The sequence below is a fragment of the Monodelphis domestica genome, chromosome 5 (genome assembly GCF_027887165.1).
Source record: "Monodelphis domestica isolate mMonDom1 chromosome 5, mMonDom1.pri, whole genome shotgun sequence".
NCBI lineage: Eukaryota > Metazoa > Chordata > Mammalia > Didelphimorphia > Didelphidae > Monodelphis > Monodelphis domestica.
In genome coordinates, this window is record NC_077231.1 from 110958886 (window position 1) to 110984297 (window position 25412).

Sequence of the window (25412 nt, forward strand, 5' to 3'; positions counted from 1 at the left end):
AAGGTACTTTACAACTAAGATTCTTAAGACTTTGTGACTCTATTCTTAGAATCCTACATAGTATGAATGTAATATAAGTCAAGTTCAACAATATAACATAAGAAAAAATTTGAAAAATTTAAATATCAGTTATCTGAATGTTACATTTGGGCAGTTATAGCTATTTTCACTGAATGACTCAAGATATACACTGGACAAGTAAAACAACATGATTTCCATGTTATGTTGTCATCAGTTGAAGAGAACACTATGTTCAGTACCAGAGACTAAAGTGCTTTAATACAGAGTACAAAGATGCACTGTATTAGTCACATTGTTTTCTTAGCCTTAGGCCAACAGTGTCAGAGTACCAAAGTCAGCATCTAAGAATAAAATCAGGGGGAAAAAAAATCTTTGGAAATATACTATCAAGGTATTTCACTTCAGAAATTAACCTTATTACTAAATATTACTGTTATCAATCCTCCACAATCACTACCCTGTTCCTTCATCACTATATGGATCTGACCTTGCATTTTCAAAAATTATGCCAGTAGAGCCTAAACTATAGCAAGTCTTAACAAACTAAAAAGGCTTTAGGTAGAGTTATCTTCTTCCCTATTTCATATTTAGAACACAACTTCAACATTTCTCTCTTTTCTTCCAATCTCTCCCCATTTGAATGTAAACTTTCCAAGAACAGGAAAAATAATAGGTGAAAATTTATTCAGTCCTTACCAAGTGCCAGGCACAGTACTAAACAATAGAGATACAAACACAAGCAAAAAGAAAGTCAGTTTTGCCCTGAGGAGCTTATATTCTAATAGTTAAAGACAACATACAAAAAAGGGAACTGAAAAATAAGAGGTGAAGGTGGGAATGGGGAAGGGTAGGTAGCCTAGCTAGAGCATTATAGTTCTGAGTTTGTTTTTGTCTTATCCCCAGCACCTAGCCAGAATAAATAATAAATATTTGATGAATTGAAATGTTCAATGAATGATGTTCATCATGATAAATACCACTAGGAATACTAGAAAAATTAAGTTTATACCAACACCTCAAATAATCCTATAAGATTAGCTGCAAATGGATATATGTCTTAGTTTTAAAAAAATAAATTAAAAAAATGAATCAAGAAAAAAAATTACCTTTTACATTTCTGGATTCAAAATGAGCTCAGGAAAAACAGATAAAATGGATAACTTTGGCTATAAGAAATTTTTAAATTTCTGTATAAAACTGTTAAAATTAAAAAAGAAAAAGTTAAGGAAAAATTTTTGTACCAAGCTTCTGTGATAAAGGTCTTATTTCTTTTCTTTTCTTTTTTAAAAACCCATACCTTCCGTCTTGGAGTTAATACTGTTTATTGGTTCCAAGGCAGAAGAGTGGCAAGGGATAGGCAATGGGAGTTAAGTAACTTGCCCAGGGTCACACAGCTGGGAAGTGTCTGAGGCCAGATTTGAACCTAGGACCTCCAATCTCTAGACCTGGCTCTCAATCTATTGAGTCACCCTGCTGCCCCCAAAGGTCTTATTTCTAAGACATAAGAAAATGACTTGATTTTATAAGAACCAGTCTCCAATTGATAAAGTCAATAGATAAGAGTTCTCAAGAGAAGAAATCCAAGCTAACTATAGTAATATGAAAAAAAAATGTTCCAAATCAATAATTTAGAGACATTTAAATTAAAGCAACTTGAGGTTCCACTTCATAATGGCAATACTGACCCCTCCTTCCCCCAAAGACAAATATTGAAGAAAGGGCTACAGGAAACAAGCACAATTAGGCACAGTATGTCAAGCTCTGCCTAGTCTTTCTGGAAAGCAGTTTGGGACTGCCCCAAAAGATAGAAAGTGTACATAACTCTGAACCAGAGATAGCTCTATTTAGATCCATGCCCCTAAAAGAAAAAAGAAAGGCCAAAAGGACCTATGTGTACAAAAACTGCATGAATTGAATATAAATTTGTACACAATCCTCCCCCTCTGATTCTTTGGGGAGATTAATCTCCCCATTGAATCATCCCATGAATATATCTATGCATTTCAGGATTGTCTCCCCAGGAGGCATAAAGACCCAGAGATGCTAAATATTTCATGGAGAGTCTAAATAGATTTGGTTGTTTCTTAACATATTAAAAGGAGATTAATAAGCACACTGACAAAGAGCCACTAGGGAACATTTTCCTTTTTTGGCACAAGGGTTTTACAAGCAAGGTAAAATAACAGTGCATGAGAAGAAGAGAAATGGATAAAGGACCCAAGCCCCCACAGTTCAGTCCAAAAGCTCACTCAGTCTTATGATGTGTTTGATTTCTGGCAATATCCTCTATTACTGTCATCTTTTTAGTCCTACTAGAATCATATGATGGTCCTTACAGCATCTGCTCCAGGAGATCTGCTTTCCTAGTCCAGGTTATTGAAGAAATCCTTCCCTAAAATTGCTTTTTAAAAGATCTTAGTCGATAGACCTTAAAGATAATTTCACAATCCTTCATTGGGAGGATGAGATACTATCCAGAATCTAATCCTACATAAAAGCACAATGCATAACCAGATGATTACACAAAATAATGTTCCAGCACAATGAATATTCATTTAAAACAATATCCTTTACCAAGTCTATATGACTAGATTACTAATTTAAGAATGCATTAAATAATATATGAATCACCTCCCCCAAAAATAAGAGGAAAAATATCTATACATATAAAAATTATAACAAGTCTCCAATACATATACAAAGACTAGTGAAGGTAGTGTATAGTCTATAAGCATGTAGGTCAGGTACAACCATTTTGCAGTTACCCACCATCTGCCATGACTAAAGAAAGTTCCACACAAAAGTAAAAAGAGGACAGCTGTCTGACAAAAAAGGTGAATGTGTTCCCCTAGTCTGAGATTTACTCCATAGAAGAGTCATAAGAATAGCAAGCCAAAGTCAGAACCAAATGTTGATATTTTCATGTCTCAGGGGCTCATGTCTTAAAAGGTAAATCATAAAAGGCCTACTTCAGAACTTTGCTAAATGGTTGCTTTTCCAATTCTTCCCTGAGACAGTTCCCCCACTTCGTGACACTGACATTTATCACCCCTACAGGGATTACTGGCATTCATGATCAATGAGCAATGCATCTGTTCATGAGCAATGATCAGTTAGCAATCCCTCCATAGTTTTCCTGGAATCAAACTCAAACATTAGTTATAATCCCATAAAATTTAATAACCAATGGTAAGTTTCAATAGTCCAGGCTTTGGGTTATTCAATTTTATCAGAGGGCGTCAGACAATGTAAACTAATTCTTCAATACCAGATATCAGGCATAATTCTATAAACTCAAGTTTTTCTTTAAAAAATCATAAAGATCATTTCTCAAACTCCATTAAACAATGTAACAGTTAAACATATGCATTTCAAAAAAATAGATTACTTAAAAGTAAAATCTATATCTCTATAACCTATTCATGATTTTCAGTATACATATACATAAATTTTTCCCATGTTAAAATTTTATCTTGGCAAAGACTTGAATACAACAACTAAGGTAGAGTCTGAAAAGGACAAAAATTCCTAGAATTTCCAACAAAGCCCTAAAACTATGAAAGGTTCCACCACCCACTATCAGATGTCACATATGCTGAATGTCATTCAAAATTTTTTGAAGCTCATATACATTAGTAACAATTTCACCTGATCTATTTATGGAAGAACAACATGATTGATTAATAAGAGCACAGGCACCCCCAGAAACAGTTTATAGGCATATCAAAGGACAGTTGATTTTGTCTGACTATCTTTGTTAAGGGATCAATCTCCTTCTGGAGAAAGGAGATAGTCTTAGAAATTCGGGAGATAGCTTGGCAAAGATATTTCTAATAGAATCTATTACTGCCATCTTCCTCAAAGGGAGTAAGGGAGTATAGCAGCCCAGAAAAATATCTGCGCTGCAAAGGAAGTGGCTACTGAATTAGGCCTAGATCCTTTGCTCTGTGTATGCCACCAAGTGCCCAAATTTCTAGCTGTGGCCAATAAAATGGTTATATACCAAGACTAGTGGGGTGACATAGGCCAACCATATGACATACCATACAGGACCATCCCATCCTTGGAAAAGGGAAGAATAAACTTTGGATTACAAACATAGAATTGCCCAGGGGTCACCAAATACCAAAGGAAATCTATCTTCAACTGTGCTAAAGCAATAATCAAAATGAACAAAAAAAAGGGGGGGGGGAGCCATCAATTGGGAAATGGATAAACAAAAAACATGGCATATGACAGGAATAGAATTTACCATACAAAACGAAGGGCCAAGTTTCAAAGAAATATGGGAAGTTTTAAATGAAATGATGCAGAGTAATTTAAGCAAAACCCAAAGACCAAGCTATATAATAACAAAGCCAGAATTAAGGTTGCCAGGAGAAATATCAACAATGAAGAATTTAAAAGTCTCTCCATAAGGATGAAAGAAGAGTGAAAAAACTGGCTTGAAGCTCAACATAAAAAAACATACACTCAGATCCTGGCAACTGGATCCCCCATCAATTCCTGGCAAATTGAGGGACAGGAAATGGAAGCAGTGTCATATTTTATATTCTTGGGCTCAAAGATCAATGAAGATAGCAATTGCAGCCATAAAATTTTAAAAACGCTCATTTCTTGGAAGGAAAGCTATGGAAATATATTAAAAAGCAAAAACATCTCCTTGCTAACAAAGGTCTTTACAGTCAAAGAAATCTTTTTTTTTCTAGCAGTAATGAATGTCTGTGGTGTGCAATGTGAAATACAATGAAAACTGAGCCCCAAACAATAGGTACTTTTGAATTGGGGTGCTGGAGACAACTTCTGAGAGACCTTTGGATGGTAAGGAAATCAAATCAGTCAGTATTTAAAGAATTAATTCAGACTCTTCAATGGAAAGTCAAACACTCATCCAAAGCTTAAATACATTGGCCACATGAGACATGGCTTATTGAAAAAGACTTGATACTGGAAAAGATTGAAGACAAAAGAAAAATGGGACAGCAGAGGATGTGATGTATACAATGTCCTAGAAACATGTCTGGACATGAATTTGGACAGACTTTGAGAGAGTGGGAGGACAGAAAGGCCTGGCATATTATGGTCCATGGAAGTCACAAAGAATCAGAAAATACTGAAGACTAAACAATAACAACATAAAAGCTTTAAAAAGACAACTCAAAGTTGCAACTAGGTAACACAGTAATTGGAGAATCAAACCTAGGGCACGAAGGAGCTGGGTTCAAATCAGACCTCAGACCTAGCTGTGTGATCCTGAATAAGCTACTTAGCCCCAATTAAGACTAAGACAGGGGTAGCAGGGTAGCTCAATGGATTTAGAGCCAGGTCTAGAGATGGGAGGTCCTAGGTAAAACTTATCCTCAGATACTTCTTAGCTGTCTGATCCTAGGCAAGTTACTTAACCCCCATTGCCGAGCCCTTACTACTCTTCTGCCTTGGAACCAATACACAGTATTGATTCCAAGATGGAAGGTAAGGGTTAAAAAAAAAAAACAGACTAAGACAGAAATTTTTTTTTTTAAAGAAAAATCAAATCAAGGCAATGTTCCACCATGATTTCAAAGAACCAACAATAAAGAATGCTATCTCTTGACAGCAAAACTTAACAGAATCAAAATGCAGAATGAGATGTTTTAAACCATGGCCAACGTATTTGTTTTATGCATATCTGTTACAAGAGTTGTATTTTCTTTTTCTTTTTCATTTCCAATGGGGGTAAGGGAATGTGAGAGAAAATAAATGCTTATCAAATGAAATAAAACAAGCCACCTGTCAAGAAGCAGCTTTATCAAATCATGGAAAGGCTAATCACAAAAAGGATGATCATGGGGATTAATTTTGTTGTCCACAGACATTCACAAACCGTCTACTGCAAATGTGTAAATGAGGTTACTCTCTAAAGTAATGAAACAGCATTTGAGTATACCTCGTTTGGGGAATAAGTGAGAAATAATCAAATTTTATAAATTTCACAGTAAATAATTTTTATTAACTGAGAGCATTATATTATGAATTAACAGACTATTTTTCAGGTTTGCTAATATATTTACTAGTGTGGCCATATATAACTATTTTATTGTATTTTTTCTGCCTTTATTGGGGTATCATGTAGACCTAGCAAGATATATTACATATCTGAATATGTCTTAAGAATTCTAGACAATGAGACTTATAGTGTTATTTTTTATTTTTTTAATAAGAATATTTAATTTTTTTATTCTCAATTCCACATTTTCTCTCTACCTACTGAAAAGGTAAGAATGATGATACCCATTGTATATATGAAGTCATATAAAACATATTTCTACCTTATCCATTTTGCAGGGAAAATGGTAAGAAAAATAAAATTTAAAAATACATACATGCTTAAATTCGTTCTCTCTGGAGGTGAATGGCATTTTTCATTATGAATATGGAACTGTCTTCGATCATTGTATTGAACATCAGAGTAGCTAAGTTTTTCATAATTAATTATTGTTATACTATTATTGTTACTGTGCATAATGTTCTAATTCTGCTTACTTCACTTTGCACCAGTTCATAGAAACCTCTTTAGGTTTTTCTGAAACCAGTCTTTAGTCACTTCTTATAGAACAAAAGTAATCCACCACAAACACATACCACAACTTTCATACTTAGGAATTCTTTGCCTTGATCTTTTTAGAGGTAAAGACCTAGGAGTGGGACTACTGGATCAAGGGTATGTAGTTTTCTAACCCTTTGGGCATAATTACCAGTTGTGTATCTATTTCTCCATTTCCCCTCCAGTACTTGTCATTTTCCTTTTCTTATCCAATCTAATAGGTATGAGATGGTTTCTCAAAATATTTTAATATGCATTTCTCTAATAAATAGTAATTTAGAGCAGTTTTTAACCAGCAGTGCCATAAAACCAAACGGGCCAAGAAAAAGTTATTTTATAAGCAGCTAAAAAATACTTCTTGCTAGGATCACAAAAAAGGTAAAATGAGACAGTCAGTATATGATACTGTTCATACCTCTTTGTACTATATTTTTAAAAAGATATTTACAGAAAAGTCAAAGTTCTAGATTTTTAATCTTAACAAAATAAGGCAGGCAAATGCAAACTAAAAACCACTAGTCTTTGGCATTATTATAGTCAACACTGGGTTTGATTTTTAGAATCTTGTGGCTCATCATTTCCTATTTTACTCTCTGTTTTACCAAATGCACTTTCCATTGGTTCCTGCATTAATTCATCCAATTCATCTATTTGTGAATCTAGAGACCAATTTTTTTGTTCTGTATGCCATATTCATTTCCTTATCTATCTGAGAAATCAGACCTTTAGCAGAAAAAACCAAAGCATATTTCCCCCCAATTTCCTTCTTTTCTTATAATTTTGGAAACATTGGGTTTGTGCAAAACCGTTTTAATTTAATGTAATCAAAATCACCTTCTTTTACCTTTCATGATCTTCTCTATCTCTTCTGGTCAGAAACTTCTCTTATCTATAGACCTTTCAGGTAATTGTTTTCCATGCCTAAATCACATATTAACTTTGAGCTTATCTTGGTATACAGTATGAGATGATAGTCTTTTTGCCTCATTTCTGCCAGACTACATTCCAATTTCCCAGAAGGTTTTGTCAGTAGCAAGTTTTTGCCTTAGTAGCTGGGATCTTTGGGTTTATCAAAGACTAGATTATTGTGGTCATTCAATTCTGCATATTGTGTATCTAATCTATTTCACTAATCATCCACTTTATTTCTTACCTAGAACCAGAGAACATAGTTTGAGATCTGATAGTGTTAGGTAAGCAGAGGGATAAAATTTTAAGAGTATTGGTGGGGAAGGGTAGTTGAAGTATTTAAAAGATATTTAAAGACTTTAGAGGAAAAGGCTGTTGAAATGATTGTTCCAGATTAAAAAAAGAGGGTATGTTTAATGTTAAGTCCTCAAGGCCCACAGGTTTTAATGAAAAGAAAAAAAAAGTATCTGATAACCCTCTCCAAATGCCAGTTCAGAGTTTTCCAATTATGAAATGCCAAACACCAGCTCTACAAATCTTTCTTGACAAATCCTTAGGATACCATAATAAAGAATTCCTCTTCTTTCAAAAAGGACAAAGAGTAGATTATGGAAATTAAATTTCAATAGATTTTATGTGTTCTCAAAAACGTAATTTCATAACTAGTAGTTTAAACACAGCAACATATTTGATTCTACTTAAATCTGGAAGGTAGTTACAAAGAGTATAATTATGCCTCTGTGCAGAACATTCTGAATAACTCTCAAGTTTCCAAGCATAGGAAAACAGACACCTGACACCAGAAGCTTAAAAACTTCTTTACATCTTCAGAAGTTTACAAACTATGGCCTATGATTTATGTGAATAATAAATATTGTAGTCAACTGTATTCAAATTCACTCTTCAAAGTTGTAATTATGCAAAATATTGTAGCTAGTTCCAGCCCAAATGAAATATGCAGTCTGAATTCAAATAATGTGACCACTTCCCTGGATACATTTTTTGCAATAATTGGGACCTAACCATTCCTCATCTCCAGGAAGATAAGAAACCAAAACATTTTCCAATGTTCTGATCTAAAGCTGAGCACAATAAAAGTTCAATATTGAAACAAAATGAGATACTGACTCATAGGTCAAAAAGAAATTTAGTAATAGCAGGAGAATATTCAGTAAGAATAAACACTAAAAACATCTTTAAGTTGATTAAGCTGAATTCCCTTGTTGCAGCCAAAGAACTTATAGAAGCTCATTGTAGCTGAAGCCTGTTATTGCTGCTGCTGTTGTTGCTATTGTGTCTCAGTCATATCCAACTCTTCTTGACCCCATTTGAGGTTTTCTTGGCAAAGATACTGGAGTAGTTTGCCATTTCCTTCTCCAGGAGTTCATAAATGATTTATATTCAGGCAACCAAAAAATGATATTAAAAATCTGAGTCATCAGTCCTCTGAACCAAACTCAAAGAACAGAACCAAGCCTTGAAGATATCCTCAATACCTATTAAGGAAAAACTAGCCAAACTTGAACAAGAATACTACTCCTACTACAACTTGGGTTACTTTTAACTTAAGATAAAAAGGATTTTAGAAACTATGGCTTCAGAGCTGACAGGTTCTGGTCTCATGCAACAAATCAATTTAATTATTCCATCTGGAAATTAGCTTCTTTTCTCATGTTATGAGAAAAGGAGCAACAATATTATACAATTTCTATTTTACATTGTTCCTTCTCTTTTGCTGAGTGATTATTATACCCTACACTAAATATGGTCTAGAAAAAAATAGTCTGGAGTAAAAAATAGTCTGGAGTGGTATATACATTATGACAGATTTAATCCTTCTTACCTAACATCCCATCTAAAAAAAAAATAGGCAGAAAAAGCCAACAGAACACAAGTGGATCCATTTTACAATGAAAAATTCCCAATAGCGGAGGCTATATATAATGAATTCCCTACTTAAGGATATTTTATATTGAGTGAGCAAATGATGTTCCAATAATAACAAAATTATTTCCTGCATTTGCCAAAGAATGATGAATTTGAAGAATTCAAAGAAACATTTGACTGAACTGATACAGAGTAAAATAAACAAAACCTGAACAACAATACATAACTACCAATCAATAAGCATTTAAGTGTCTACTATGTGCCATGCACTATGCAAGCCACTACTATAAAATCTAAATGTTAAAAAAAAAATGAAAATAAACCTTGCCCTTGTAGGAATTAAAAATTAATGGTTTGACTAAAATATTAAAATTATATATAATAATGGTACTCTCAGATTCAAAGTATTATTGCTCAAAGTCAAAATGACCTTTAATAGCTTTTATTTACAAATGAGGTGGAAAGAGTAAAAGTAGAGAAATAAAAAAGGGTAGAGAAGACATTAGCCTATCTAAGTAAATATTGCTCTGGTGCTTGACTGAGCCAGGAGTTGTTGACCTTCAACCATAATTAAGCTTTCTCCAGAAGACAGGAAGGGAAAGCCAGCTATCCACTCACCCAAGTTCCCTCCCAGAGGCAGGTCAAGACAATAACTCAAGCTGAAGGTGACTCCTGAGGCCAACTTCCTTCCTAAAGCCATACTTCTCTTAAAGCTGACCTCCCCAGCCCCAGGAATTCAGGACCTTATATAATGACTTCATGTACCCTCCCCTCTTCACAAGGGCCAATCACAGCTTCCAAATTGCCCTGGGCTGTGTCTGTGGGATCCACTTCTCACCTTCTGATGGTGTGAATTCTCATCAAAAGGATTCACAGTTTTCCTGGGTGATTTGAGTTTCTGAGGATGTGAATTCTAAGTGGTTTTTGAGCTCTTCCACCTAGTTCAAGCTTGTGTTGATTCAATCAAAAAGTAGATAAAGGAGTTAATCCTGTTTTCACAATTTAGTGAGGTACCAGGCAAGGGTACTTAAGTTACTGTTAACCAAAGTGTTAACTCCAACTAGGCAAAGAGAATACAGGATTCCCTTTTTACAAGTGTAAATTCAGAATAGGCAAAGAGAACAAAGAATTCCCTTTCACAATTCCCTCTGTGATCCTTTGGGAGCCTAATCTCCCCAATGGATCAATTTACATAATCAATTTATATACAGCTAAAGATTTTCTAACCACAGTTGCACACAATATTGCACCTTCTAAGAGTAAACTACAATAGAGATAAGAGGGAAATGAAAGAGAAAGAGAGTAAACCAATGTTTGCTAGGTGCATTGACAATAAGCCAATTAGGGGGCAGTCCCCATTGGAATAAGAGTTTACATTCAGAATAAATGTGTTCAACCCCCCAATTATGGTCCCTGGTTCATTCTGGGTCTTCTGATACCATGGGGGTTTCTTCAGGCATCTTCATGGCACCTTCTTCAAACAAGGAGTTAGCAAGCTTCTTTCCCTGAAATTTTTTCTCAAACAAAATTTTAAGTCTTAAGAGTTTATGAGAATTCTACAATTCCTTTTCACATCTTCAAATAACTACATTCAATGGAGAGAAACAACATGTAAATAAATAGGAGTATACAAAATATTTTTAAGATAAATGGGAGGGGGAATGCTAGCATCTAAGAAATATTAGCAATTAATAACTGCTTTATCTATCTATATTTGATCCCAGAGGCAATGAGAGTTGTTGCAATTTACTGAGTAAAGCAATGCCCTTTAAGAAAATCACTCTGACAATCATGTGGAAGACTGTTATGTTTTGGAGAGATACTGTACTTGCAAGGTCTTGAAATAAAATAGAGTGAGGTGAGAGATGGCGGTAGAAACAAGATTTGGCAACTGAATGCATATATGATGCTGTAGGCAGAGTCTGACTCAAGCCAAACCCCAGATACTAGACCTAAATGAGATCCTTGGAAGAACAATTAACAGTTTAAAAAGATTTACTCATCCAAAGCAGAAGAAATTTGATTTGGAAGTTATCTGCTTAAAGTTGATAACTAAAAACCAGAGAAGCCAAAGATATCACCAAATAAAATAAAGAGAAAATTGAAAAAGGGACCCAGTAGAGTAAACCCTCAACTACAGAGTATAACATACATACATAATGATACAGCCAATTTACAGTCATAACAGAAAATCATTCAGTGTTTCATAAGGTTCTAAATCAAATTTTAATTAAATAGTACTGAATCAAAAGCATCCAAGAACAAAGCTGATTCTGAGAGATATTTAAGGAAGAAATTCAACTTTGGTAGTTTATTCTCATATTTAACATCCCTTACTATAAAGAAATTCATTTATTTAGCTTGATATAACCAAAAATTTTTTTTCATGTTTGTTCTCCGAGTCAGGTCAACAAGCACTGATAGCACTTACTATATATTACACACTCTGTTAAATACTGAATACAAATACAAATACAAATATAATAAAAATCAGCCCTTGACTTTAAAGAACTTATATTGCAATGAGAAAAAAAAACAATAAAATAATGAACCACAAATTACAATAGGAAACACAGTACAATGAAAAGAGCAATAGCTCTAAAATCCAAAGTCCTAGGTTCAAATTCCTCTTCTGATGTTTACTACCTTAATAGTGACCTTAGGGCAAATCAGTGGCCTCACCCTCCTCTCGCCTGTAAATATAGGAATAGAAGGTCTCTTGCAGCTCCATCATTTTACTTTGTTCGTCTTCTGATAAATCTTCCGTTACCATTAAATCTTTTGTCAAAGGTTTAATTTTTGATCCTACATACTTATTGAAAAAATGTTCCCTATACCTTAGAAAACCACAATTAATATGAACCATGTGGTAAAATATTTTTATTTTCCTAAACATTTCCCAGTTACATTTTAATCTGCTTCCGAGAATACTCTTCTCTAGAAAATTGGTGTCAATCTCTTAATACAAAATGGAGACCCCTAAACCATACATACCTATAGCTACTTAGAAAACAAGTTAATATTATCTATGTTCTATTGTATTTTTGTTAAACATTTCCTAGTTTACATTTTAATTTGCACAATACTCGGGAATGTTGGAGGCTGCAATATTAACACCTCTACTCCAGACCTTCTCCGATTTCTCCTCTTCCAGTTAAAATAAGGCTAAAAATGGATGTTATTTGAGAGAAATTTTAAAAAGAAAATAAAACCCTTGTAAGGAACACTACTATGCGAAAGGTAAACATAAAGGGAGAAGTGTCTTTAATTCTTACATAGCTTATACTTCTATTATCTCAGTATCATCTTGAAGTTTTCTGTCTGTTCTTTTCTGTTAAAATCCAAAATATTTATAACATATGCAAGGAGAATCAGGAAAATAAAGATTAATGATTGTAAATGGAAAAAGAAAAAAATTTTAATGACACTATGAAACTACAACATCCAGACCTCCCAAAAAAAGAGATATGAGAATGATCTGCTTCCCATTATTTACAGAGAGAGTACTATGGACGTGAAAAATTTCCTAACTTCAGACTCAACTAAGATATTGGTTAGTTTTGCTGAATTTTTTTCTTCTTTGTTAAAAGTTTTAAGGGATGGCTCTCTGGGAAAAAGGTATGTTGGGAAATGAAGGTGATATAACAAACAAAAACTATCCATTTAAAAATCTTTTAAACGAGCACAAAAACAACATGGATATAGTCTATTTAAAATGGTAATATACAAACATTTTGTCCTTTTACATACTTTTTACTTAATTATTTCTCACTTTTAACCTGTAATTTTCAACTCTAAGTACATTTTGCATTTATTACTATTGAATTTCACTGTATAATTAACCAACACCTTCTCTAATTAGTTGAGGTCACTTTCTAGTCTATCTAGCAAGATATTTGCAACTCTACCCAAGTTAGTATAATGCATTATTTAAGTCACTGGGGAATTCTACACAAACTCAATACCAATGCCAACTCAGGACTACACTCACAGTGTTCTAAGACTGATACTGAAATACACTGACCACCACTTGGTTAGGTATGGCCTCACCAATCACCAGGCTGTGCATCTAAAAATAGCATAAAATACTTTACACTTTGCAGATTATAATCAACATGGAACTACACACATAAATGCTGTGTAAGGCTAACACTGACACAAGGGGCAAGGTAAAGGCATGGAGATAAATGGAAATGAATACAGTAAAAAGAGATCAATAAAAACTTTTAAAATATCTCCAATTAAAAAAAAAGAGGATAGTATACCTTTACTGGCTTATTCAACTTGGAAAAAGTTTCTTCTTAGAGAGCTATATTTGACAAATAGAAACTAGAAAGCCAAAGAATACAAAGGACTAGACTTGAGAGTCAGGAAGACCTGGCCTTAAACACTTGCCAGCTGTATGATTCTGAGAAAAATCATTTAAATCTTTGCCTACCTCAGTTTCCTCATCTGTAAAGTGGGGATAATAATAATAACACTTTCCAAAATTGTTGTAAGGAGAAAATGAAGTGTCTATTAAGCACTTTGCAACCCTTAAAGCATGACATAAACCCTAACCCTATTAAAATGGCTTTTAAAAAGAAAATCCAAAATTCATTACACACACAAGAAAAGCCTATAAAATACAAACCTTAAACATAAGTAAAGAATTTGGCTAGGATTATTGCTATTTCTTTCCATCTTGAAAATGACATTATTTATCATTAAAGCAAAAATTTAGAACTGAAAGCAATCTTAAAAGCCATTTGATGTCATCTCTCTCAACTCATCTTTTCTAAAAAAGAACCAAGATTATAAGAGATTAAGTGACCTAAAGAAACTAAACCAAATTTGTGACAAGTTACACAAATTATGTGACAAAATGAGAAATTTTTTTCTGATCAAATGTTACAAAGGTTCAAGTTTAAAGAGAATCTGTCATTTAGGAGGTACAGAACTACAATAACAGGCAACATAATAATTGTAGAAGCAACTCAAAATTTGGACTTATCCAGACAGGTTAAGTCAATCAACCTTTAAACCTGTTTGCTCAAGAATAAAAAGAAGAGATTGAAGTAGATCATATAAGTCAAATTCTGCAACCCATTTTGGTCAACAAAACTCCAAGTAGAGCCCAGCCAGATTTAAAAAATGGGAGGGGTTCAGATAGGTGACTCAGTGGAACAAGAGTCAGGCTTAGAGATGGGAAATTCTGGGTTAAAATCTACTAAAACATTTCTTATCTATGTGACCTTGGACAAATCACTTAACTCCCACTGACTAGTCCTTACAGCTCTTCTGCCTTGGAATAATAAATATACACAGTAATGATTCCAAGACAGAAGGTAGGGGTTTAAAAAAAAAGGTAATGAGATGTTTTAACAAAATAAATAAAAACATAATACAACACAGATAATGTTAATCTGTGGTTTTCTAAGTCAATATGCTCCCAGTGGAATACAACCACAAAGAAGTTGATCTCTAGATTTCTCCTAGCTCTCTGATTCCACAATTAGTTCCTTAAATTCTCCATGGTTCTCAAGTAATATAGTGTCACAATCCAAATCATTAATAAACTACACAAAGAATTAACTACAGTACACATTGGAGGTCCTCTTCAACTTAAAATTAGGTTTACGTAAAGTTTTATCAAAGATTTTCAGGTCTATATATTTAAATTCAAGAGCTCAAGAACATAACAAAAATAATATGTATTTACTGGCCTAACCATTACATATTTTACTTTATTTTAGAACTCATCATTAGTGAAGAAATGAAATTTAACTGTTCTTTTCTGAAATTTAAATTTAAATGAAAAAAAATTATAAGGGCAACATCTGTTTGTTATGTGAAGTTCAGTCCTATGCTTAGTTGGCACTGAAGAAACATATATTGGAATGAGAGTCTTTACCCTAACAGAGCTTATACTCTACTAAAAACTGGAGCTGTCCAAAAGATGGAATAAAGTACCTTGTCAAAAAGAAAAGGAAAGAAGTTAATAGAAGTAAATAGCATCACAATTTACCACCAGAATGTTTTTCAAATAAAAGTCTACAGCTTCACCATAATCCCAGTGATGTCATTACTTTTCTAATTCTCAAATTTCTACTCCTTATCAAGATAACCAAGTCATCTAGGAAATATTCTTTTAAAATTTTTTCTACTTGAAAGTTTTAAAAGCTATCATCATAAAAGGAAGCTAGGTACTACATAAAAAATACTGTACTGAAAATTCAAAGACCTGTTCTTGTTCTGGCTTTCCCACTAACTCCCTAAATGACCTTGGGCAAGTCCACTCACTTCCTTATTTAAAGGTTTAACTTCCTCATCAATGAAATTAAGCATCACTAGATAAAATTATTTCTAAGGGCTCTAATGATTTTATGATTCCATTTTAATATCAGCTATGTAATAAAATATTTTTTAAATTATATTTTCCCCCCTCTAGCTTTAAGTTTATCATGATTTGCACAGTATCTTTACAAACTATATGATAGTTTCATTACTATAATTTAAAAAACAGGAAGTGCTTCAAATCAGTAATATTTGCTTTTTATATGCTACTGCATATATAAATAACATATAAAAAATAGATAATGTGCTATTAATAAAACACCTTATTCATACTTCTGTATGCTATAGAGAATCTACTATAGAAATGAGAAGTGGCCTGGCACAGTAGATAAGAGAAGTGGCCTGTCAGGAAGCTTTGGGTTCAAGTCTTATCTCTGACACAAAGGAGCTTCTCCTTCTATATGATCCTAGACCAGTCACTTAACCTCTCAGAAAGGGCCCCTGGAAATTCTCTATAACTGTAAATGTTACAATAGACACATGCTGATGCATCTTATAAACCATTGTTAGAAGCAAATCCTTACCAGGAGCTCCCTACACAGAGGAAAGTAAAGGTCTGGTCCCCCCCAAAAAAAGGAACCTGACTTAAGAGAAATGGCCTTGAAGTGAGGAAGAGCTGGATTCAAGTCCTGTCTCTGACACATCTTGGCTATGTGATCTTCAACCTCTCAGGGGCAACTCTTTTAAGACTATAAACTGCAAAACAGGTATCTTTGAACTTCTGCCATCTCACTCAGAGCTCCCTCTACTAAAAAATCAGAGATGAAGTACAAAAAATAAAAATAAAACCAGAAAATGTCCTGAGGAACTAAATAATTCATCTACAAAACACTCAAAAACAATAATGTCAACCCAGACTTGGGTTAATTAAAAAAAAAGAAAAGCAAAAAACACATTCTCCAAGTAACCCCATAAGATTCTTCTTTTGGATTGAAAGCTCTAAATCCATCACTGTGATTAGAAGACTGAAGACACAAGGGCAAACACTAGTCAATGATAAGAATACAGGCTGAAGGTAATTATAGTAACACTTTATTAAAACACAGTTCCATGGAGTTTCAAACTACTTTTAAATTCTTCTCATAAATTTTCATAATATCCCTATGAAACTGAGAAAAAGCAAATACTATCTCCTTTATGTAGATACTAAAATAAATACCTGTACTGTACTCAGTAATTATCTAAAATTTTACTTCAAGGTAAATATCACCTATTAACAGAGGCTTCATTAGTCCCATTAAAGGTAAATTATATCAACTGGTATACTCCCATAGGGATCCATTATATTTAATGGCCAGGCCTCAAAACACTCTCAAAGAAGGCTCAAATCACAGTCTAATTTTTTTGAACAATTCTATATCATAATATCTCACATCAGCAAAATATGACACAAAATAAGCAATTAATAAATGATGGCTTACTTATTGACTTAAAAACCTATCAATTTGACAACAAATAAACAAGATTTAGTTAAGTACCTACTATGTGTCAAGTAATGTAGTAGGCACTGGGTGTTATAAAAATTAAAGTGAAACAGTCCCATACCCTTATGGAGCTTTCATTCTATTAGAGAACAACATGTACACATATGGTATGTACAAAATATATACAAAGTATATGTATAGGCAAAATAGCCATTCTTGAAGACAAGATAATCTAGATTCAAATTCTACCTCTGTCACATAATAGCTGTGTAACCCTGGACAAGTCTTTAAGACTACAAAGAAAGGGCCAACCAGCTTCAATGGTAGTGGAAGTTACTTCATTTATACCAGTGAAATCATTACCAGTCCCTATCTCTAAATAAATTACTTTGGTGGAAGAAAGGCACTAGCAACCAGAAGGGAATCAAGAAAGGTTTCATGAAAGAGACTAGTTAGTCAATAATAAACACTTATTAAGAAAAAAAAAGACAAAAAACAGTCCCTGTCCTTAAGAAACTCATGATCTAATGGGGGAAGCAACAAGCAAACAAATATATAGAAACAAGGAAAATTATCAATTTTAAGAGATGAAGGTAAAGGTGGAACTGCATTTTAGGCATGGTCAAGAGTCAATGTAAAGGCATAGATATAAGAAATGTAATGTCATGGGTAAAGAACAAGAAGACCAATTTGGCTAGGCCAAAGAGTACATGAAAGAAAATGCAATTATCTTTATGCAGATGATTTGCAGATATACAACCCCAATCTCTATACTGACTTTTATCACCAACTACAATTGGCCATTTTAACTTGAATGTCCTGAAGACAATTCAACTCAGCATATCCAAAACTGAACTGACTATATCCCCCCCCAAACTCACTCCTCTTTCAATTCAAACTTCTCTACCTCTACATAAAGTACCACCATTTTTTCCAGACCAGGTTCCTAATGCTGGCATTATCCTTTATTACTCTCTTTCAGTCCATATATTCAATCAGTTTTCTACTTTCACATCATCTCATTTCTGACCCATTCTTTCAACTCAGACCACCTCCACCCTAGTTCAGCCTCTCATCAATTCTGTCTTAGATTGTTGTCCCCCTACCCTAAAATCTCTCTCCACTCAAGTCTAAATTGCACACAGCTACCCAAGTGATTGTACTTAAAATCAGGTGTGATTATGTCACTCCCTTAAACTCGAGGGGCTCCCAATTGCCTCTAAGATAAAATATAAGTTCTGTTTTAGCTTTTTTTTTTAAGGCGCATTTTTAGATTTCATCTTTGTCTTTTTATTTATTCCCTAGCACCTAATTTAGTGCTTGGCATATATTAGATACTTAATATTTAGAAAGCAATTTGGAGTTATATTAAGGAAGAAACTAAAATGTCTATGCCCTTTGACCCAGAAATTAACTCTGTTAGTCATACTTTAAAAGAGGTCAACAACACATCAAGAAACAGATCATTTATTAAGAACCTGTTTTGTGTCAGATACTGTTTTAGAACTGGGAATACAAATATACGCAAAGAAGAGACAGTCACTGTCCTCAAAGATTTTACTTTCTAATGCAAATAGGAGGAATTTGGATTAGGATTTGGAAAGGGATCACATGCCACAGGATGGTTGTAGAGTAGGATAGAAATGACTGGTATATGGAATACTATTGTGCTAAAAGGAATAATAACGTAGAGGAATTCCATGAAGACTGGAACAACCTCCAGGAAGTGATGCAGAGCGAAAGGAGAAGAACCAGGAAAACATTGTACACAGAGACTGATACACTGTGGTTCAATCGAACGTAATGGACTTCTCCTTTAGTGGCAATGCAATGTCCCTGAACAATCTGCAGAGATCGTGGAGAAAAAACACTACTGTCAAACAGAGGACAAACTGTGGGAGTAAAAACAACGAGGAAAAGCAATTGCGTGACTACAAGGGTTGAGGGGATATGATTGAGGAGAGACTCTAAATGAACACCCTAATGCAAATACCAACAACATGGAAATGGGTTCGAATCAAGGACACATGTGATACCCAGTGGAATCACGCTATGCGGGGAGGGGGGGAGGAAAAGAAAATGATCTTTATTTTCCAATGAATAATGTTTGAAAATGACCAAATAAAATAATGTTTAAAAGGAAAAAAAAGAAATAAAATGACTGGTATAGTGGCCTAGCTCCTAGCAAGATCAGACAAAATTTCACTTATCAGACCTAGGAGAATGAGTGAGAAATGAGAATGATGGCCAGAGTGTAGCCTGGCAGCACTGTGAGATAGCCCCATACACACCAAAATATTTATAGCAGTACTTTTTGTAGTATCAAATAACTGGATACAGAGTAGATGACCTGTGATTTAGAGAATGCCTAAATAAGCTGTAGTATATTAATTTAGTCCATAAAAAAATAATTATTATTCATTTACTATGAGATATAGACACAGTGATAATGTATGGAATATTACTGTGCTGTAAGAAATGATAAATGGATAAAGCATAAATACATGGGAAGTGTCTGACAGAAAATGAAAATAAGCTGAAATAGAAAAACAATATGTACAAAGACCACAACAATGTAAATGAAAGAATAGCCACAGACAGAACTACTGAAATTAAGGACTTGAAATTATGAAGACCAATCTTGATCCCAAAGAAGATATTTTTAAAAGGAGCTCCTCTCTTCTTTGTAGCAATGGGAGGACTACAGATGTGGCCTTTATCCAAAGTATTGTTTAGTTTTGCTGAACTTTCTTCTCTTTTTATTCTTTATTAAAAGAATTGGCTCTCTGGGAGGGGAAAGAAGATACACAGGAAAATGTGTAAAAGCAGTCGGTCCTCCTTTTGTCTGGATACTTAATACCCAGTAGTAACACTGCTTGGCTAATACATTCTTCTATAAGTTCCAATCAGAAAAATTCTTAAGTTGTTAAAGGTTGAATTCCTATGTATCAAAGTTACTTAGGAAGTTGAATGCTTAGTTACTAATAATATCCCAGAATTAAATCAATCTTCTTATCTTATTTTAAAGAATAGGTTGGTCTCAGTCAGAATGCAAATATCAGGAAAAAATATTTGAGACAGCAAAAAATTTCAAATTTATCCTCCTAAAGGCTTTACATTTTTTAGAAAGATAAATTTTATAGTCTTTATTTCAACTCTATTCCCTAATGAATTTTTCATAATACTCATAATTCCTTGAAGATCTTTCCAAAATAAGGTTTACAAATCACTTTTTTAGTAAAATATTACTAACCACATTCTACAAATTAAGAAACTCAATTTAAACACAATTACTGTCACAGAATTACAGAATGGCAGTGCCTTGATTCAAACCCAGGTGTCTTTCCATTATAACACACAGTCATCCCATAACCACAAAGCAACAGAAAATTAACAAATTTACATCAAGTAAAGAAAAGCACCATTCTAGGAGTTTGGGTTCTACATTAGCAGGCTAGCTGTGACTTTGGGTTCTTAAGTTGCTCTGATCCTCAGGCAAAATAGTAAAGTAAAAAATCAAGAAGAGCTAAGGTCCCAAACTCTGCTTCTAGGACCAAAAACAGCTTTAAATTCACAACCTGATACTAACTTATCTTTCCAACCTTATTATTTATTACTCCCTTCCTACAAGGAGCAATCCAACCAAACTGGACTTTTCCCTGTCTCTCACAAATAACACACACATTTCATATGACAACACTACTTCTGCCTCCACAGCAGGGAATCCTTTATTTCAAGTTCTATAAGAAGCTTTTCCTGATTCCTCCCCTCCCCACACCTGCTAGTGTCCTCCCTCCCAAACTACTTTGATTTAACCTTCCATTTATTCTCTAAATATTCATTTGTTGTCTTCCCCATTGGAATGTAAGTTCTTTCAGAAAACTGAGAAAAAAATTTTATAGACAGTTTCTTGGATAATGACAGTTTCATATCTAAAATATAGATTCAAATTTGTAAAAATGAGCCATTCCCCCATTGATAAATGGTCAGAGAACAATGAACAGACAGTCTTTGGATAATGAAATAAAAGCTGCATATAGTCATATGAAAAAATGCTCTAAATCAGTATTGATTAGAGAAATGTAAATCAAAACATCTCAGAGATATCATCTCACACCTATTAAACTGGTTAAAATGATAAAATGACAAAATAATGTTGAAGGAAATGTGGAAAAATGGGGACACTAATTCACTTCTAGTGAAACTGAACTGATCCAAATATTTTGGAGAGCAATTTAGATATGCCAAGGGAGTTATAAAACTGTGTATATCCTTTGAACCAGCAATATCCCTATTAATTCTTTTTCCTAAGGTGATCAGGGAAAAAGGAAAAGAACCTATATATTCTAAAATATTTATAGAAGCTCTCTTTGTGATGGCAAAGAACTAGAAATTGGGGGGATGTCTATCAACTGGGGAATAGCCAAACAAGTTGTGTGATTGTAATGAAATACTACTACACCATAAGAAATGACATGCAGGTTAATATTTTATAATAAAACAGCCATGGAATATGAAATTGTAAAGGATGAAATGAGAAGAACCAAAAGATCATATGGAAATATTGTATGAGAATAACTTGTATATGTCTACCTTCAGAAAAAGACCTAATAAATGGAAACAAGCAAGACATAGTTTTACATATACATAAATCTTTTTGTTAAATAATGCCTTCTCTACAGTGGGGAGGGGAGAAAGGAAATTTTAATGTAACAAATTAATAAATTCATTTTTTTTGAAAGGAATATAAGCTCTTTGAAAGTAAATGTTCATTCCTTGTATTTGTATTCCCAGTGCCTAGTATGTGGTAGACAACTGATAAATATTTGTTGATGAAGACATTAGGCTATTACTTAATGTCTCCAGGCTTTAGTTTCCTGTATGTAAAACAAGACTTTCTTGGATCTCTAAGGTTCCTTTTATAACAATCTGTGAATATATAAAATGAATAATTGAATACATAAAGAAGCTGGGCTAAACTATCAGTTTCTCAACAATGTTGCACAAACTGAAAGGCCTAGTCCATAAAACTTTTGCAATGAAAGTTTCTTACTTTTTAAAAACCATAATTTTTTTAAAAAGATTTCTCTGCTCTTCTCACTCATAGCAGCAAGGTACACTGCACAGAAATCATATTTTACTAGTCTGCACTAGTTTTGATTAGCAAAACTAGACTAGAATAGATTAAGGTTTTTCTCACCTCTAAATATATTTAGATTTTTTTTCAAAATACTACACCACTTAGAAGTGAATAGTGAAAAATCATCCAGAATCTTTAAAAACAAAAATAAAGATTTTTTTTTATCCACATAGGGATGACTTTTGCTTTCACATCTTCCAGCATGCATTCACAGTACCTCCTCTGTAACTTAGAAGGAATGGTGGGAAAAAAATGTATATTCTATAGGTGACCATATTCTAAGCCAAGGGTGCTAAAACTCAAAGCAGGGCCAAATGTGGCCTATACAATCCCAAATACCAGCCTGAGCAGTTTATAATGTAGTTCCTCTCTGATTTTAACGAGTTGATGTGTTAATAAAAAGACAAATAAATATATATGGTTTTCTAAGTCAATGTACAACATAAGGATCCTTATGTAGGGTTTAGTGGTCCTCTGAATTGACACCACAGCTTTAATGGGAGCAGAATTGCCTTAGAAAATCTAGAGTCCACACACACACCCCACTAGGTCGTGACAGGACTCTTGTGTAGGAATTTCCTTTACTAAGTTATTAAATTCAGAGCTGGTAACCACTTCTGATGGATAATGAGTATCAACATAGTGATGAAGGTGCATAGGATGACAGAAAAAGTACTGAACACAGAAGGAAAAAAAAACATATTGGATACATTCCTAAATCTGATTATTAGCTGTAGGACTCCTTAGCAATCACTTGACCTCTGGGATACAACTTCCTCATTTATAAAATTGGGACAATAATACCTGTGCTATTTCCTTCACAAGGCTGTTTGATGTTTATAAAACACTTTCCAAATCTTAAAGTATCATATAAGTTATTACAGAATTAAACAGGTATGAAATAGATTTTTTTCTTTTTTTTGCAAAACTACTGTTCTGAGCTTGGTGTCTTGAGAATCTTAGTTATATACTCTGAACAAACAGAATTAGAACTAAATGACATAAAAATTCAACACAGTTTAGGGTGATTAGAAACAGGGAAAACACAAATTTCCTATGAGAAAAGTGTTCCTAAACTCAATTTTTAAACTTTGAGATGAAAACTCCACCGTAATTCTATATCAGGCACTATATGAAATACCTATTTGAGCTGGCATACCAATTAAGGGAGAAAAAATTAACTGAATGTCATTACATTTAAGATTCTCTAAAAATCAACTGGCATGTTATTATTAGTTCACTGCAAATATGCAAAAGAGAATATGAAATAATCTAATAAGGCAGCTAACCCTAATAGTTAAATTGGGAAATATGTGCAATTTATACCACTAGTTGGAAAAATTCAGATATCTAATGCATAACAGTTTATTATTCACAATTATTGGGAAGGTTCATCAACATAAAAGTTTTTTATATCTTGCTTTTTCTTAGAATATTAACTATAGGGGGCAGCTGGGTAACTCAGTGGATTGAGAGCCAGGTCTAGGGCCAGGAGGTCCTAGGTTCAAATATGACCTCAAGACACTTCCCAGCTGTGTGACCCTGGGCAAGTCACTTGACCCCCCATAGCCTAGCCCTTACCATTCTTCTGCCTTAGAGCCAATAGTATTGGCTCCAAGATGGAAGGTAAGGTTTTAAAAAAAAGGAAAGAAAATTAACTACAATTTTAGAATTCAAAGTTCAACCTATTTCTGGAAAAGGAAACTTTCTCCCTAAGATCACTTCAAAACTTCATCGATTTTCATAAAAACCAAATTAATTATCATGGGACAATGTATATTAAATAGTTTCAACTTTTCCTGACAGGTTAACTGCTGTTAATTGAACAGGTTAATTGAAAGGGAATCTCAAATTAACCTATCACCTAAATTAAAAGAGATTAATGAAAAAAAGGAAAGGAGGTAATCAACTATGGTAAAGGCACATTTCAATAATCAGAATTGTTATTTTAAGATGTATATGATTCCCCAACCCATCCAAAGAGTATAAAATTCAGCACCCAAAACACCAGTTCTTGGAGTGGTCAGGGGGACGGTAGGAAAGAAAAGTTAAGTGGTCTTTTCTAAAGTAGTGCTTGGAAATGGGAATCAATGACGAAAAGGAAGACAAAAGACAAGCTTTTACCTGACATCAAATATTACCGGAATTGTATTGCTGTCTTCCTTCCCTAAACTGTAATCATTATTCCCATTCTCTACCTTATTCCCTAGTTGTAACTTTAGAAAACCCTAACCATTCCAGGAGTAGAAATGGAAAACGGAATGAAGACAGCCTACCTTATTTGTTTTTAATGCTCTTGATGAAGATGATTGGGAGAAAAGTTGAGAAATACTGCACATTGAAGCCACTCAACTCAATTCTATCAAATCCACAATATCTCCAGATTACTGTTTTTTCTCCTAGGATCCAATATCAATCCACTTAATCTTGATTCCACCAGAAAGATACACTCTACTAATGTATGGATAACTACCCTAAGTTATAGAGAAAAGAAATGCCTTCGGGAAGCCAAAAAAATCACAAAACTCAATCTGTTGAAAACACATTTCTGACCCAGTTCTCATCATGCAATTTAAGGAGAAACTAAATCTGTCAAACAAGAAAAGCAGCAAATCCCATAAGAAAGCAGAGGACTCTATACACAATTCTAAGTGATCTGAGATCATATATTTCTCTGAGGCTTCAAAGAGGAGATGGGAGGAACTCTAGAAGGATATTGTCAGTCATTCCCAAAAATAAATAAAGGCACCACAAAATTCCCGGGAAAGAGGAAATGCAAGTAAGTAAACAAAGCATCCTAGGGAGACAATAGTTGGGCAAGCTGATCACTAGGTGGGAAGTCGATACCGAAGGCAGGAGGATAGGGAAATCATCTGCTCCAGAGACAGGAACAAGGCACCCCCGGTCCTTTTTGAAGGGGGAGGGAAGTGTGACAACCCCTTGATGAAAAAATAACGGGACCTCGGCCTGCGACCAAGAGAAAGGCTGCAGCGGGAGGAAGGGCGCCCTCCTTCCTGGAGTTCCTGTGACAGACAGGAGAAGCTGGTTCCCTCAATGCCACCCCCCCCCCACCCCAGTCACCCCCGTCTGGGAGGTTTGTTTGGACTCCAAA

The 25412-nt window shown here is 34.1% G+C and overlaps 1 protein-coding gene across 6 annotated transcripts in view; it reads right to left on the reverse strand.

The window, feature by feature from the left end:
- The window catches only part of ADIPOR2 (adiponectin receptor 2), a 121991-nt gene that overhangs the window by 69017 nt on the left and 27562 nt on the right, over positions 1 to 25412 (reverse strand). Inside the window, exon 1 of one of the 6 annotated variants that reach the window (XM_056799091.1) lies at positions 25262 to 25410. The exons of 3 other annotated variants lie outside the window; for them this stretch is intronic. The gene's annotated coding sequence lies outside the window, so the exon portion shown is untranslated. Of the gene's footprint in view, positions 1 to 24576; positions 25411 to 25412 lie in introns of those variants that run through there. 2 more of the 6 variants (XM_056799089.1, XM_056799090.1) reach the window with 2 other exon arrangements.